Consider the following 13,297-nt stretch of genomic DNA (forward strand, 5'->3'; position numbering starts at 1 on the left):
GCCCCCGGCAGTCAAATCATGGAGTCCTAAGCACTGGACTGCCAGGTTAAGTCCCAAGAGTAATTATATTTTAAAAACTAAGGTTTAAAATGTAATGCCATCTATCAGTATTTAGTACATGTGCTGTGTGTGTGCTCAGTTGCTGAGTCATGTCTGACTCTTTGAGACCCTATGGACTGTAGCCCGCCAGGTTCCTCTGTCCATGAAATTTTCCAGGCAAGAATAGTGGAGTGGGTTGTCATGCCCTCCTCCAGGGGATCTTCCCGACCCAGGAATCGAACCTGCATCTCCTGTGTCTCCTGCATTGGCAGGCAGATTCTTTACCACTGAGCCAGCTGGGTATGTGTATGTATACTTAAGTTTGTACATTTAAATACTGATAAATGTACATTTTGAGGTATGTTAAATTCTTTTTTGAAAAGAGAACCTTACATAAAATAGAATTAGTAGCTCACAAAAATAAAAAAGGGCTATATAATACAGTTTGTTCTCAAGGTGAGGCAATAAAAGAATTAATTTCTACATGAAGACAGAGTTGTTGCCTCACCCAACATAAATGTGTACTCTTAAAGTCTACCTTTCATGTTTCTGTGCTGCATTTGAGTGTTTTTGCTATAGAAAATTGTAGAAAAATCAGCAAATGAGACAGAAAGAATAATAAGGGTTCCTTGCTTCTAGAGAGGCTAAAATCCCTAAGGTTATGTTACCTTCTGTTTTGGTTTTCAGAAAGCACTGTTACTCTGGTTATTAACGCAGTTAAAACTTGACGTTCTCAGGTATCTGTATGCTAACATGACATCTCTTTCTGATGGTGCTCTTTTCCAGGATCAGGCTCAAAATTCAGAATATTAAAAACGGACAGGGTACTTTACACCAAACTATCTTTAGCACCTTCTTACATGGCTGCTAGCACCAAAGGCTTACTCCTTCATCTCCTGACCCACAGTGTGCTATCACAAACAAAAGGATTGAGGGGTGTGTGTTAGAAATTATTAGGTATAATAGATATGCTTCATATATTTTTAACGAGTTCAACAGTAAACTGTCTTAAACAGTTCAGGCTCCCATCATAGGGAAAGTTGTAAGTCAAAGAAGCTCAGGTTACTTTCGGTTAATTTCGTATAGGCCAAATACTACTATAGGAAATTGTGTGTCTTTTCAAGCTGGGCAGTAACAAGGAGACAGATAAGAAATTGACTTCTAAAAAAGATTTTATTGCTGAGTTTAAAATACCTCTGTTGTTTGAAAGTGATTATATAGTACACATTGTACAGGACAGATTGTAACACTGAGGATTTTTCAAGGCCTCCTCTGTTCATGATACATTCTTGCCTCAGGGTTATCATACACTAAGTAAATAAAAAGTTACAAGTAGGTCCACTCGCTTGTGTACTATTCTCTAATTAGACATTCCATTTTCCTCCATTATGATACTTTTGGTTACTCGAAGCTATCATTCCATCTTTCAGCACAGTAGTCTCTGGTCTCCCTTCATGCTTACTTAAAGGGTCCTGCTATAAATAAGATAGAGCTGTGGTGTCTAAGAGAGCAGCCACTAACCACATGTGGCTCTTTAGAGCTAATTTAAATGAACTAAAATAAAATCAAATTTAAAAATTGGTTCCTCAGTCCTACTTAGCCACATTTCTTTAAAAATATTTGAAATTGGAGTATAATTGCTTTACACTGTTGTGTTGGTTTCTGCTGTACAACATGAATCAGCCATATGTATACATATGTCCCATCCCTCTTAGACCTCCCTCCTGGTGGCTCAGATGGTAAAGAATCTGCCTACAATGCAGGAGACCCAGGTTCAATCCCTGGGTTGGGAAGATCCCCTGGAGAAGGGAATGGCAACCCACTCCAGTATTCTTGCCTGGAGAATTCCATGGACAGATGAGCCTGGCTGGCTATAGTCCATGGGATCGAAAAGTCAAACACAACTGAGTGACTAACACAACCCCCCCCCCCCAATCAGTTCCCTCTAGGTCATCACAGAGCATCAGGCTAAGCTCCCTGTTATACAGCAGGCTCCCTCTAGCTAACTATTTAACACATGGTAGTGTACATACGTCAAAGCTACTCTCAATTCATTCCACCCGCTCCTTCCCCACGTCTGTTCTCTGTGTCTGTGCCTCTATTCGGGCTTCCCTGATAGCTCAGTTGGAAAAGAATCCTGCATTGCAAATAGGTTTATCTGTACCATTGTTCTAGATTCCATATATATTTAGCCACATTTCAAATGCTCAATAGCCATCTGCAGCTAGTGGCTACTGTATTAGTGTGGACACAGAACATTTCCATCCCTGTAGAAAGTAGAGTGGGTCTTCTGGAAGGAATGCCAAAGAACAGTCTCAGAGCCTCAGGAGGAAGGAAGCAGGCTTCTCAGTGTAAGCTGATACTGATCCCAGGTGCATAAAACTGACAGAATGTTCCAGTGTACCAAAGACTCACAATTTCCAGGACTTAGTGTAGAGGGAGATGAGTTCACAAAAGAAGATGACTGGGGTGGGGGGAACATATGTATACCTGTGGGTGATTCATGTTGATGTATGGCAAAAACCATAACAATACTGTAAGTAACCTCCAATTAAAATAAATTTTTTAAAAAAGTAGATGACTACTCCAAGTGGAAAACAAAACAGGACTGAGTAAAATGGATGAGAAATCTAGTTGTGGTTGTTTTAGACTCTTATCAGAATTGCTTTCAATATTCTATTTTCCAACAAAGGCTCCATTCTTTCTTTTTGCTCCATTTGTAACCCTCAGTTTAGAAGGTGGCATCAACGCCCTTGAAATGAACACATTTGCTCAAAAATCACTATCAGTGGACTTCCAACTGAAACAACATTTCTAAAACAAAAGCATAACTTCTTCCTCAGACTGATATGTTATTTCCATTATCTGAGGGAGGAATAGAAACAGGAAAGTGAGAGATGTGGGCAAGGATACAGAGCCCCAGACTGATCCCCTGGAGTCCTGCCTTCAAGCCCAGATGACAAGGATTTTGTATTCTGGTATCACTGGCTACCTGGGAAGATGGGGAGTGGACCCTCTCAAGCTCCTATCAGTCAAGTGCAAGAAACTAGAGGTCCCTGTATAAGGTACATGTGAAGCTAATGAGGGATGGGGGCATAGCTAGTAAAGGGGCCTGGCAGGGCACTGCCAGCGCAGAGTCATAGGCTACACAAAATAGCTACCAGTGGAAATGAAGTGTCATGAGATTTTCCTTGGAAACACCTTCCTCATATAGGAAACTAGTTTGAAGGAATATTATCAGTATGACTAAAAATAATGCTAAAAATGACTTTGTTACTATATAATTAAGATTATGCCTAATTTCCACCATTTATTAGAAACTTAAAAAGCAGCTGCTTTTTAAATAACTCATTTTCACCAGTAGCTATTGCAAAATAATTTAATGTTTGGCTGAATCCAGGTAAAATTCTTTAATTTTCGTGAATATATAGAAATGTTTCCACTCAACTTTGTGTGTGGACTTTTAAAGGCATACTATCTGACAGACAATTGTGGTAATTATTTAGCAATCGTATTTTGCCTCTATTATTTTGATTGTACCTCCTAATATTCTTAAGTATCTTTGGGGAGTTTAAATTAGCAATGAACTAGATGAATAAGCACTTGATTTTATATATCTACCAGAATTTCCTGTAACATATACCTATATAACACATAATATAGGGGTACTTATACGTAAATGAATTTTGACCTTTAAGATGATTTCAAACAAAACCTCAAGAACTTGTGTTTGCTTCTTCCTCCTCAAATCTGTGGAAATTCAGATAATAGCAAACACTTAAATAGCACTTACCATTGGAGAAATTTAAACACTGGAGGGGTTCAATAATATTATTGTGATATTTTTTAAAGTCTTCATGCTATATATATATATATATGTGTGTGTGTATATATATATATATATGTATAATAACGGGATTTGATTCAAAATAAACCATGGTGTGTGGGAGAGGAATAGGTACGGGTGTAGATGAAACAAGACTGAAAATTAGTAATTGTCGTATCCGGCTACTGTGTTCACAATAAAAATTTTCTGCAGGGCACTTAGTTATGTGAATTAATGGACTTTAAAAAATATGCACAGAACTTTGACTTTGGAGTTTCTGTTTAGAAATTTACCTTAAGGAGATAATCAGATAGGGCAGAAAGCTATATGTTTAAGAATGTTCATCTCAGTATTATTTTAAAATATATTTTACTCATGTATAAGAAAAAAAGAAATGTTACTTTAACAAAATGAAAGACAAAGCAAAACAGTGGCAGGTGAAGGGTCAAAACAGCTCAAAAGATAAATTTCCTCTATTTTGGGTGTATGTCAGTAGAAAAGGTAGAGAATCCTCTGATTCTTGATTCCCTGATTCCTAAATGGGAGAGAGTCCTCTCTAGGCCACCTGATCCAAATACAGTTTACACCCTTTCCTCCAGATGTGGTTCCTTAGTGAAACATCCTGATGACTCACCAAGGCTTACTCCTGTTTCCTGAGATTGGGCCTTCTTCAGACTCCCTTAACAAGAGCTGCTGTTTCTGCTGGTGTGTTTAACTTTAAAAATAAATAATAATTTCAAAATTACAGATAAGTTACAAGAATAGTACAAAAAACTCCCGTACATCCTTTACCAAGACTTACCAACCTGTGACATTTTGCCCTATTTGTTTTATGTCTTTTTATACATACACACACGGATTACTTTTTGAACCAGTTAAAATGCAGACATGACACACCTTTACTCCTAAACACTTCAGTATGTATTTTCTAAGAACAAGGATATTCTCTTATATAACAACAATAATCACAATCAGAAAATTAACATTGATACAATATCATCTAATATTCAATCCATATTTACATTTAGTTAACAGTCCCCCAAATGTCCTTAATAGGAAGAATTCTTTTTCTGAACCAGGATCCAACTCAGGATCGCACAGTGCTTTTAGTTGTCATGTCTCCTTGGTCACTTTTAACTTGAAACAGTTCCTCTGCCTTTGTTTTTCAACGTTGACTTTTCTGAACAGTACAAGCCAGTTGTTCTGTAGGATATTCTTCAATCTAGAGTTCCCTGTTGTCTCTTCATGATTAGATCAGCCCTCTTTGCACTCACAAAATAATGGCAACAACAAAACCTGCAAACAACTTAACTGTCTGATAACAGGGAAATGGTTAAATAAACTGTGATACTCACAAAATGTACTATCATGCAACTAACAAAAATGATAGAGTGTATTTACTGAGCTGTGAAGAAATTTTCAATTTTTAATTGAAAAAAGCAGAATACAACTCAATTGTTATAACATGAGCCTATTTTATATAATTACATATATGCATAGAAACCCTGAAGATTTTACAAAAAAATATAATGGTGACCTATGGTCAACAGGAATATGATTGATTAAATTATTTTTTTCTTTTTTTGGTGCCATGACTGAGATGATGGATTAAATTTTTTTTTTCAAATCAAGAGTTTTTATTGTCTCTTTAAAATATCACAATTGAGTCCATAGAACCATCTGCTATCTTGTTGTTTCTGCAGCAGGATCACTGAGATCTTTTTCATCAGCCTGCTGAACTGTTCCTTTTTCAGAAACATAGATACCATCCAAAAATTTTATGATATCCTTGTTTTTAACTGTGGTGGCTTGCTGAATCAACACAGCTGAATTTGACACAAGTTCAATGTCATTTCCTTCAAGAATCAACTCATCTTTCTGGGCTTGAGATACTGAACAAGCAACCCCTGGCCTCATTCAAACCCTGTGTGTGTATTTTTCACCCCAAAAATTTCGGATTTCCACGAGAGAACCATTCTCCTGAATAATAACGTTGATGGGGAAGTGGGCATACACCACCTCATCTTGTAACGGAAGCCTAGTGTAACACCCTTGATCATATTCTGTACGTGACTACAGATTGTGCGAACAGTGGCCAGTTCCTTTCTGTTTCCCCACCATTTGTCAACACGGAGCCTCTTCTTTTTCTTTCCAAGGAGACTGAGTTCTACATTGATGTGATTGAAGTCCCTCCGTAGGGTGCCTCTGGGGCGTTCACAATAACTGTCTGTCCCTTCAAGGTAATGTCGACATTTTCTGGGATGTCGACAGTCTGATTGCTGAGAATGGTCTTCATTCTCGCAGTAGACACGGCAAAGAGCTGGATTAAATTTTTATTTATTTTTTTTATTTTTTATTTTTATTTTTTTTGATGGATTAAATTTTTTAAAATTGATCTGTATTTTCTATGACTATACTATCAAATGAAATCTACAGACTCAATGTGATCCCTATCAAATTATCAATGACATTTTTCACAGAACTAGAACAAAAAATTTCACAATTCATATGCAAACACAAAAGACTCCAAATAGCCAAAGTAGCCTTGAGAAAGAAGAATGGAGCTGGAGAAATCAACCTTCCTGACTTCAAACTAGACTACAAAGCTACAGTCATCAAGACAGTATGGTACTGGCACAAAACAGAAATACAGACCAATGGAACAAGATAGAGAACCCAGAGATAAACACATGCACCTGTGGGTACCTTATTTTTGACAAAAGAGGCACGAATATATGATGGGGCAAAGATAGCCTCTTCAATAAGTGGTGCTGGGAAAACTGGACAGCTACGTGCAAAAGAATGAAATTAGAACATTACCTAATGCTATACACAATGATAAACTCAAAATGGATTAAAGACCTAAATGTAAGACTAGAAACTATAAAACTCTTAGAGGAAAACATAGGCAGAACACTCAATGACATAAATCAAAGCAAGATCTTCTATGACCCACCTCCTAGAGTAATGGAAATAAAAACAAAAATAAACAAGTGGGACCTAATTAAACGTAAAAGCTTTTGCACTGCAAAGGAAACTACAAATAAGATGAAAAGACAACCCTCAGAATGGGAGAAAATACTGGTAAAGGAAACAACTGACAAACAATTTCCAAAATATATAAGCAGCTCATACAATTCAATACCAGAAAAGCAAACAACCCAATTAAAAAGTGGGAAAGGGACCTGAAGAGACATTTCTCCAAAGAAGACATACAGATGGCTAACAAGCACATGAAAAGATGCTCAGCATCACTCATTATTAGAGAAATGCAAATCAAAACTACCATGAGATACGCCTCACACCAGTCAGAATGGCCATCATCAAAAAGTCTACAAAGAATAAATGCTGGAGGGGGTGTGGAGAAAAGGAAACACTCTTGCATTGCTGGTAAACTGATGGAAGACGGTATGGAGATTCCATAAAAAGCTAGGAATAAAACCACCATATGACCCAGCAATCCCACTCCTAGGCATATACCCTGAGGAAACCAAAATTGAAAAAGACACATGTACCCCAATGTTCACTGCAGCACTATTCACAATAGCTAGAACATGGAAGCAACCTAGATGTCCATTGACAGATGAACGGATAAAGAAGCTGTGGTACATATACACAGTGGAATATAATACAGCCACAAAAAGGAACACATTTAAATCAGTTCTAATGAGGTGGATGAACCTACAGCCTAATATACAGGTGAAGTAGTCAGAAAGAGAAATATAAATATTGTATACTGACACATATATATGGAATCTATAAAGATGGCACTGATTAATTTATTTTCAGGGCAGCAATGGAGAAACAGACATAGAGTACAGACCTATGGATGTGGGGGTAGGGGAGGAGGAAGAAGGGGAGATGTATGGAGAAAATAATATGAAAATTTACAATACCATATGTAAAATAGACAGCCAATGGGAATTTGCTGTATGACTCAGGGAACTCAAACAGGGGCTCTGTGACAGGCTGAAGGGTGGGATGGGGAGGGAGATGGGAGGGAGGTTTGGGAGGGAGGGGACATGGGTGTACCTATGGCTGATTCTTGTTGATGTATTGAACAGAAAACCACAAAATTCTGTAAAGCAATTATCCTTCAATTTAAAAAATTTTTAAAAACTTAAAATATTATCTGCATTTTCTAATTTTGTCATATGAGAATCAAGTCATCTGTGAATAGTGAAAATTTTTAAAAACTTTAAAATGTAACAGGATAGCTTCACTTTTATATCTGAAGCATCACCATGTGGAAAAGGAAATACTTATTACTTTTCTGTACCATAAACCAGGTAATTTCACTTAAAATCACTTCATCTTATTTGCTCTTTATGACAACCCAGTGGTATATTACATATAACATGGATACTATTTTGACAGAGGTGTAAGGGTGAGACTGACAGGAGGAAGGTACCTTTCTCAAAGTTTACCACTTACTGGACACAAAGCTAGGACTCAAACCCAGGACTTTCAGACCATAAAGTTCCTAATTTATCCACCTCACTCTGCCCTTGTGTGGCTCTTTTTTAGGTGTCTGCTGCCTGACTCTATCTGCATAATGGGCTTAGAATTTTGACAGTTTCCCAGATTTTGGTCTTACCATCATACCTCTGATGATTTTCATAGGTTTCATAAGTAGGCACATACCTTAACTTTTATTTTTTCTACTAAGCAAGATTTATATATGTGTATGGAGGAGGAAATGGCAACCCACTCTAGTATTGTCTTGCCTGGAAAAATCCCATGGACAGAGGAGTCTGGTGGGCTTCAGCCCATGGGGTCACAAAGAGTCAGACACAACTGAGTGACTGGGCATCTATGTACATTAAATGATTTTGGTTTCTGATGTGCCTCAAGCTTTAAGTTATCTTTATTATATGGCATTTTCCCAAGCAAGGTAGCTAATCAACTTCATTACCTCATGACACCGCTGGCCTCAACATCTTCCTTCTCTCAACTTTCCCTTCCACCATTTTACCTCTCAGGTACCTACGGTTCCCTCCACTCTGTATTTGTGGGTCCTCTGCCAAGGAAAGGAAACCAGATGGTGATTTTGCACAGGCACCTATTAAATCTCTGCTACTGGGGAGGGGCTAGGTAGACAGTCCACGCACAGTCCCAACCAACAGGACTTTTCAGTATTGGTCTTGTCATCTAGTGGGTTACTCTTCTCTTTGGGTCATCTGCAAAAGCAGATTGGCAGAGAACTGTGTGATGTTGCGTGGACTATCATGGACACTAAATAAAGTCAAGGAAGTCAAGTAAAATAGGAACTCAAAAGCGCAAATTGGCTTTAGCAACAGTCACTGGTGAACTGTGCCCGAGTGGTTTTAGTGCAGTTGAGAGAAATGGAGAGATGTAGACAGAAGTGAGTACAGTGAGCTAAAGAGTGTATAAGAAAAATATTGAAGTGGAAATACCAAGTGAAGACGACTTTCTAGAAAATTATATGAAAAGAGAAGGGCAAGTAAAACTAGAAGGGAGCACAGGAACAAGGGACAGCATATTAGGGGATGGAGATCTTCAGTCTGTGTTCTTTCCTCTAATTCTCACAGCTCTGTGCACGGAGTACTAGTTTCAACTGCATTTAAAAGATGAGAGATAATGGAAGTGGAGAGTCAGCAACCTCATCAAGGCCACCAAAATCCGGAGTCCATCTGTAATTACAAAGGACTGCAGACTGATGTGGAGAATCTGAGACTAAACACCAGTATTTATGGGGCATCAGTCTGCATTGTGATTTCATCTAGCAGGTCATCTTCCACCAAAGTAAGAATACGGTAAACTCTAGGCAGAGGAAAAGCAAACAGTGGAAAAGAATTACGAGAAGTGGGAAGCTGAGGTCAGTGGTGTCAAGGGGTAATAGAGGTCATTAACCATCTTATCCAAACTGGGTAGTTAAGGAAGCAAGACCAAAGAAAATGAAGGAACTAAGAGTCTGGTGACCATGGGCACAGAGTAGAAGTTAGGAATCCTGGCAAAAAGTTCAAAAGAAAAACATACAAACAAACAAAACCCAGTAGAATCCAAACTAGTTTATCAGTGGTAAAAATAGATCCAAAAGACAGAATGAAATTCTAAAGAAGTATATGTGGAAATCAAAGCAGATCAATTTTATCACTATGATTGATGGTATCATAAACAGGCAGATAAAATTCAGGTCAGGACAATCTGATGTGACACTCATGCTTGAGTAGCCAGCACATTGGGTAAAAACGTCCAGAAGAATAGCATAGTGTCCCATTTGGGACTCAGCTTCAGTGAGTGGAGCAGACTGTGGATAGGGACTGGAACTAATCAGCAGAACACACAAGTGACAGTTTGATCAGTTGATTGTGGTGACAAGTGAGGACAATACAAGAAGGCAAAGACCAGGACACCATGGAACACTTAGATCAGGGCAGGGGGAAGAGTCAGGAAAGGAGTAGTCTTGAATGGGTGCTATAGATCATGGAAATTAAGGTAAGAAAGTTTCCAGGAGGGCATCAAAGGGAAAAAAGAATAAAGATAGGAACATTTTAAAGTTTTATGTCAACCACCTTTCTAGGAAATGGCCTACAAATAGTTGGCTGCATTTCCAAGTTTCATGAAATGGAGTGACTCTAGTTATTAAATGCAGTAAAGGCAGCCTAAATCCTTTCCTACCTTGCCTTTTTCCCAGGGAAAAAGAAAACCTGTCAAGCCTTTTTCCTAAGCAACAAATGTTTTCTTTAACCCCTTTCCCTGACCCTTGGTCCCCGCCCCCATCTCCACCCCCAGCATACTGGATACCTGCCCTAGTCTGCTTGGACACATGGATGAGCTGAATCACTTAAGAATCATTCTTCCAAGGGAAGTCTGGGAAGACTATTGTATTTGAGGATAATGCCAAAATTTCAGCTCTCTGATCTGCAAACTTTCAGACACTGCTTATCTTCTATGCTTGCTCTCTAACAGAGAACATGAGACCAGGGTCCAAAGAATTACTGCTTCCTGGTAATACTAAATCAATACTAAATATAGAACATAAGCCTATTGGGCTTAAGGATCAGGAACATTTGAAAATAAGCCTTTCTGTTGTCTGGCTAAACTCTGAAATGAAAATAATACCTGTCTTCATTACCACTGAAGTTTCAAGTTACAAAAATGAACTCTCTAGTGTAGTTATTCTGTTTGTGGCTCCTCCTTAAAGACTTAATTATTTCATAAGCATATGAGAAAAAGGGAAGGAAACATGACCAAAGGTCAAGTTATTGGTAAAATATTTTTTAAAAATTTTTGTAAAAAGATAAATAAATAAAAGCTATTTGTAATATTATACATCTGACTTAAAACTGTTTAAGTAAAATAGTTGTTTGGCTAAAGTCATAAATACCCAATTAGCACAAAATGTTAAACTAATGGAATCAAGTCCTGGTTCCAAATCAGGAAAGGAGTACATCAAGGCTGTATATTGTCATGCTGCTTATTTAACTTATATGCAGAGTACATCATGAGAAACACTGGGCTGGATGAAGCATAAGATGGAATCAAGATTGCCAGGAGAAATATCAACAACCTCAGATATGCAGATGATAGCACCCTTATGGCAGAAAGTGAAGAACTAAAGAGCCTCTTGAGGAAAGTAAAAGAGGACAATGAGAAAGTTGGCTTAAAACTCAACATTCAGAAAACTAAGATCATGGCATCCGGTCCAATCACTTCATGGCAAATAGATGGGGAAGCAATGGAAATAGTGAGTGACTTTATTTTGGGGGGCTCCAAAATCACTGCAGATGGTGACTGCAGCCATGAAATTAAAAGACACTTGCTTCTTGGAAGAAAAGCTATGACCAACCTAGACAGCATATTAAAAAGCAAAGACATTATTTTGCCAACTAAGGTCCATCTAGTCAAGCTATGGTTTTTCCAGTAGTCACGTATGGATGTGAGAGTTGGACTATAAAGAAAGCTGAGCACTGAAGAATTGATGCTTTTGAAATGTGGTGTTGGAGAAGACTCTTGAGAGTCACTTGGACTGCAAGGACATCTAACCAGTCCATCCTAAAGGAAATCAGTCCCAAATATTCATTGGAAAGATTGATGCAGAAGCTGAAACTCCAATACTTTGGCCACCTGATGCAAAGAGCTGACTCATTTGAAAAGACCCTGATTCTGGGAAAGACTGAAGGTGGGAGGAGAAGGGGATGACAGAGGATGAGATGGTTGGATGGCATCACTGACTCAATGGACATGAGATTGAGTAAACTCCGGGAGTTGGTGATGGACAGGGAGGCCTGGCGTGCTGTAGTCCATGGGGTGGCAAAGAGTTGGACAAAACTGAGTGACTGAACTGAACTGACTGAATGGCATCAATTCATTCTTGACTACATTCAATTTATTCTTTAGAAACTTTCTTGATAACCAAATATTCACGTTATTTTTCCCCTACTTTATTTATTTACTTATGGCTATGCTGGGTCGGAGAAGGCAATGGCACCCCACTCCAGTACTCTTGCCTGGAAAACCCAATGGATGGAAGAGCCTTGTAGGCTGCAGTCCATGGGGTCGCACAGAGTTGGATACGACTGAGCGACTTCACTTTCACTTTTCACTTTCATGCATTGGAGAAGGCAATGGCAACCCATTCCAGTGTTCTTGCCTGGAGAATCCCAGGGACGGGGGAGCCTAGTGGGCTGCCGTCTATGGGGTCACACAGAGTCGGACATGACTGAAGCGACTTAGCAGCAGCAGCATGCTGGGTCTTCCTTGCTGGTCAGGCCTGTCTCTAGTTGTGGTGAGCAGGGGCTCCTCTCTAGTTGCAGTGTACAGGCGTCTCACTCTGTGGCTTCTCTTGTTGAAGCACAGGCTCTAGGGCACTTGGTCTTCAGTAGTTGCAGCACCTGGGCTCAGTAGTTGTGGCTCCCGGGCTCTAGAGCACAAGCTCAATAGTTGTGGCTTATGGGCTTGGTTGCTCCATGGCATGTGGGATCTTTCCGGACCAGGGATCAAACCCATGTCTCCTGCATTCACAAGTGGATTCTCTACCACTGAGCTACCAGGAAGGTCCCTATTCACGTTATTTTTACTCTTATTTCTTATTTTATATTCAGACATGCAGGTAACTGGTGCTTGAAATTCTTAAATGAAAAAAATTTCTAGCAGATAAGCTAAAAGCATGATATGTATATCAAGTCATTTCTTTCTAGTTAGTCTTAGATTTTATTCATACAAGGACAAACCAACTAGTTGAAAAGGTCAAGTGATTCTACCTTATTTTTTACATAATTGACCAGTTGTTAGACAGTGTTTGGGGAGTAGGAAACATCTCAACAGAAAAAGGTCATAGAAATTCTTCAACAAAACAGTACACAACCCCTTCAAGTACACTGAACTGAGTCACATCTGACTCTGGACACACAGAGAAGATCCATCTGGCAACAAAGAACAGCTATGAGCAAGCTGTAACTTTTCAGA

The 13,297-nt window shown here is 38.8% G+C and overlaps 1 pseudogene; it reads right to left on the reverse strand.

The window, feature by feature from the left end:
• Positions 1 to 978: 978 nt before the first annotated feature.
• Positions 979 to 10,558, reverse strand: LOC129535112 (large ribosomal subunit protein uL6 pseudogene; annotated as a pseudogene).
• Between the last annotated feature and the right edge of the window lie 2,739 nt (positions 10,559 to 13,297).

Source organism: Moschus berezovskii, chromosome X, assembly GCF_049115385.1.
Source record: "Moschus berezovskii isolate FMDL1 chromosome X, NW_MosBer_1.0, whole genome shotgun sequence".
Classification (NCBI taxonomy): domain Eukaryota; kingdom Metazoa; phylum Chordata; class Mammalia; order Artiodactyla; family Moschidae; genus Moschus; species Moschus berezovskii.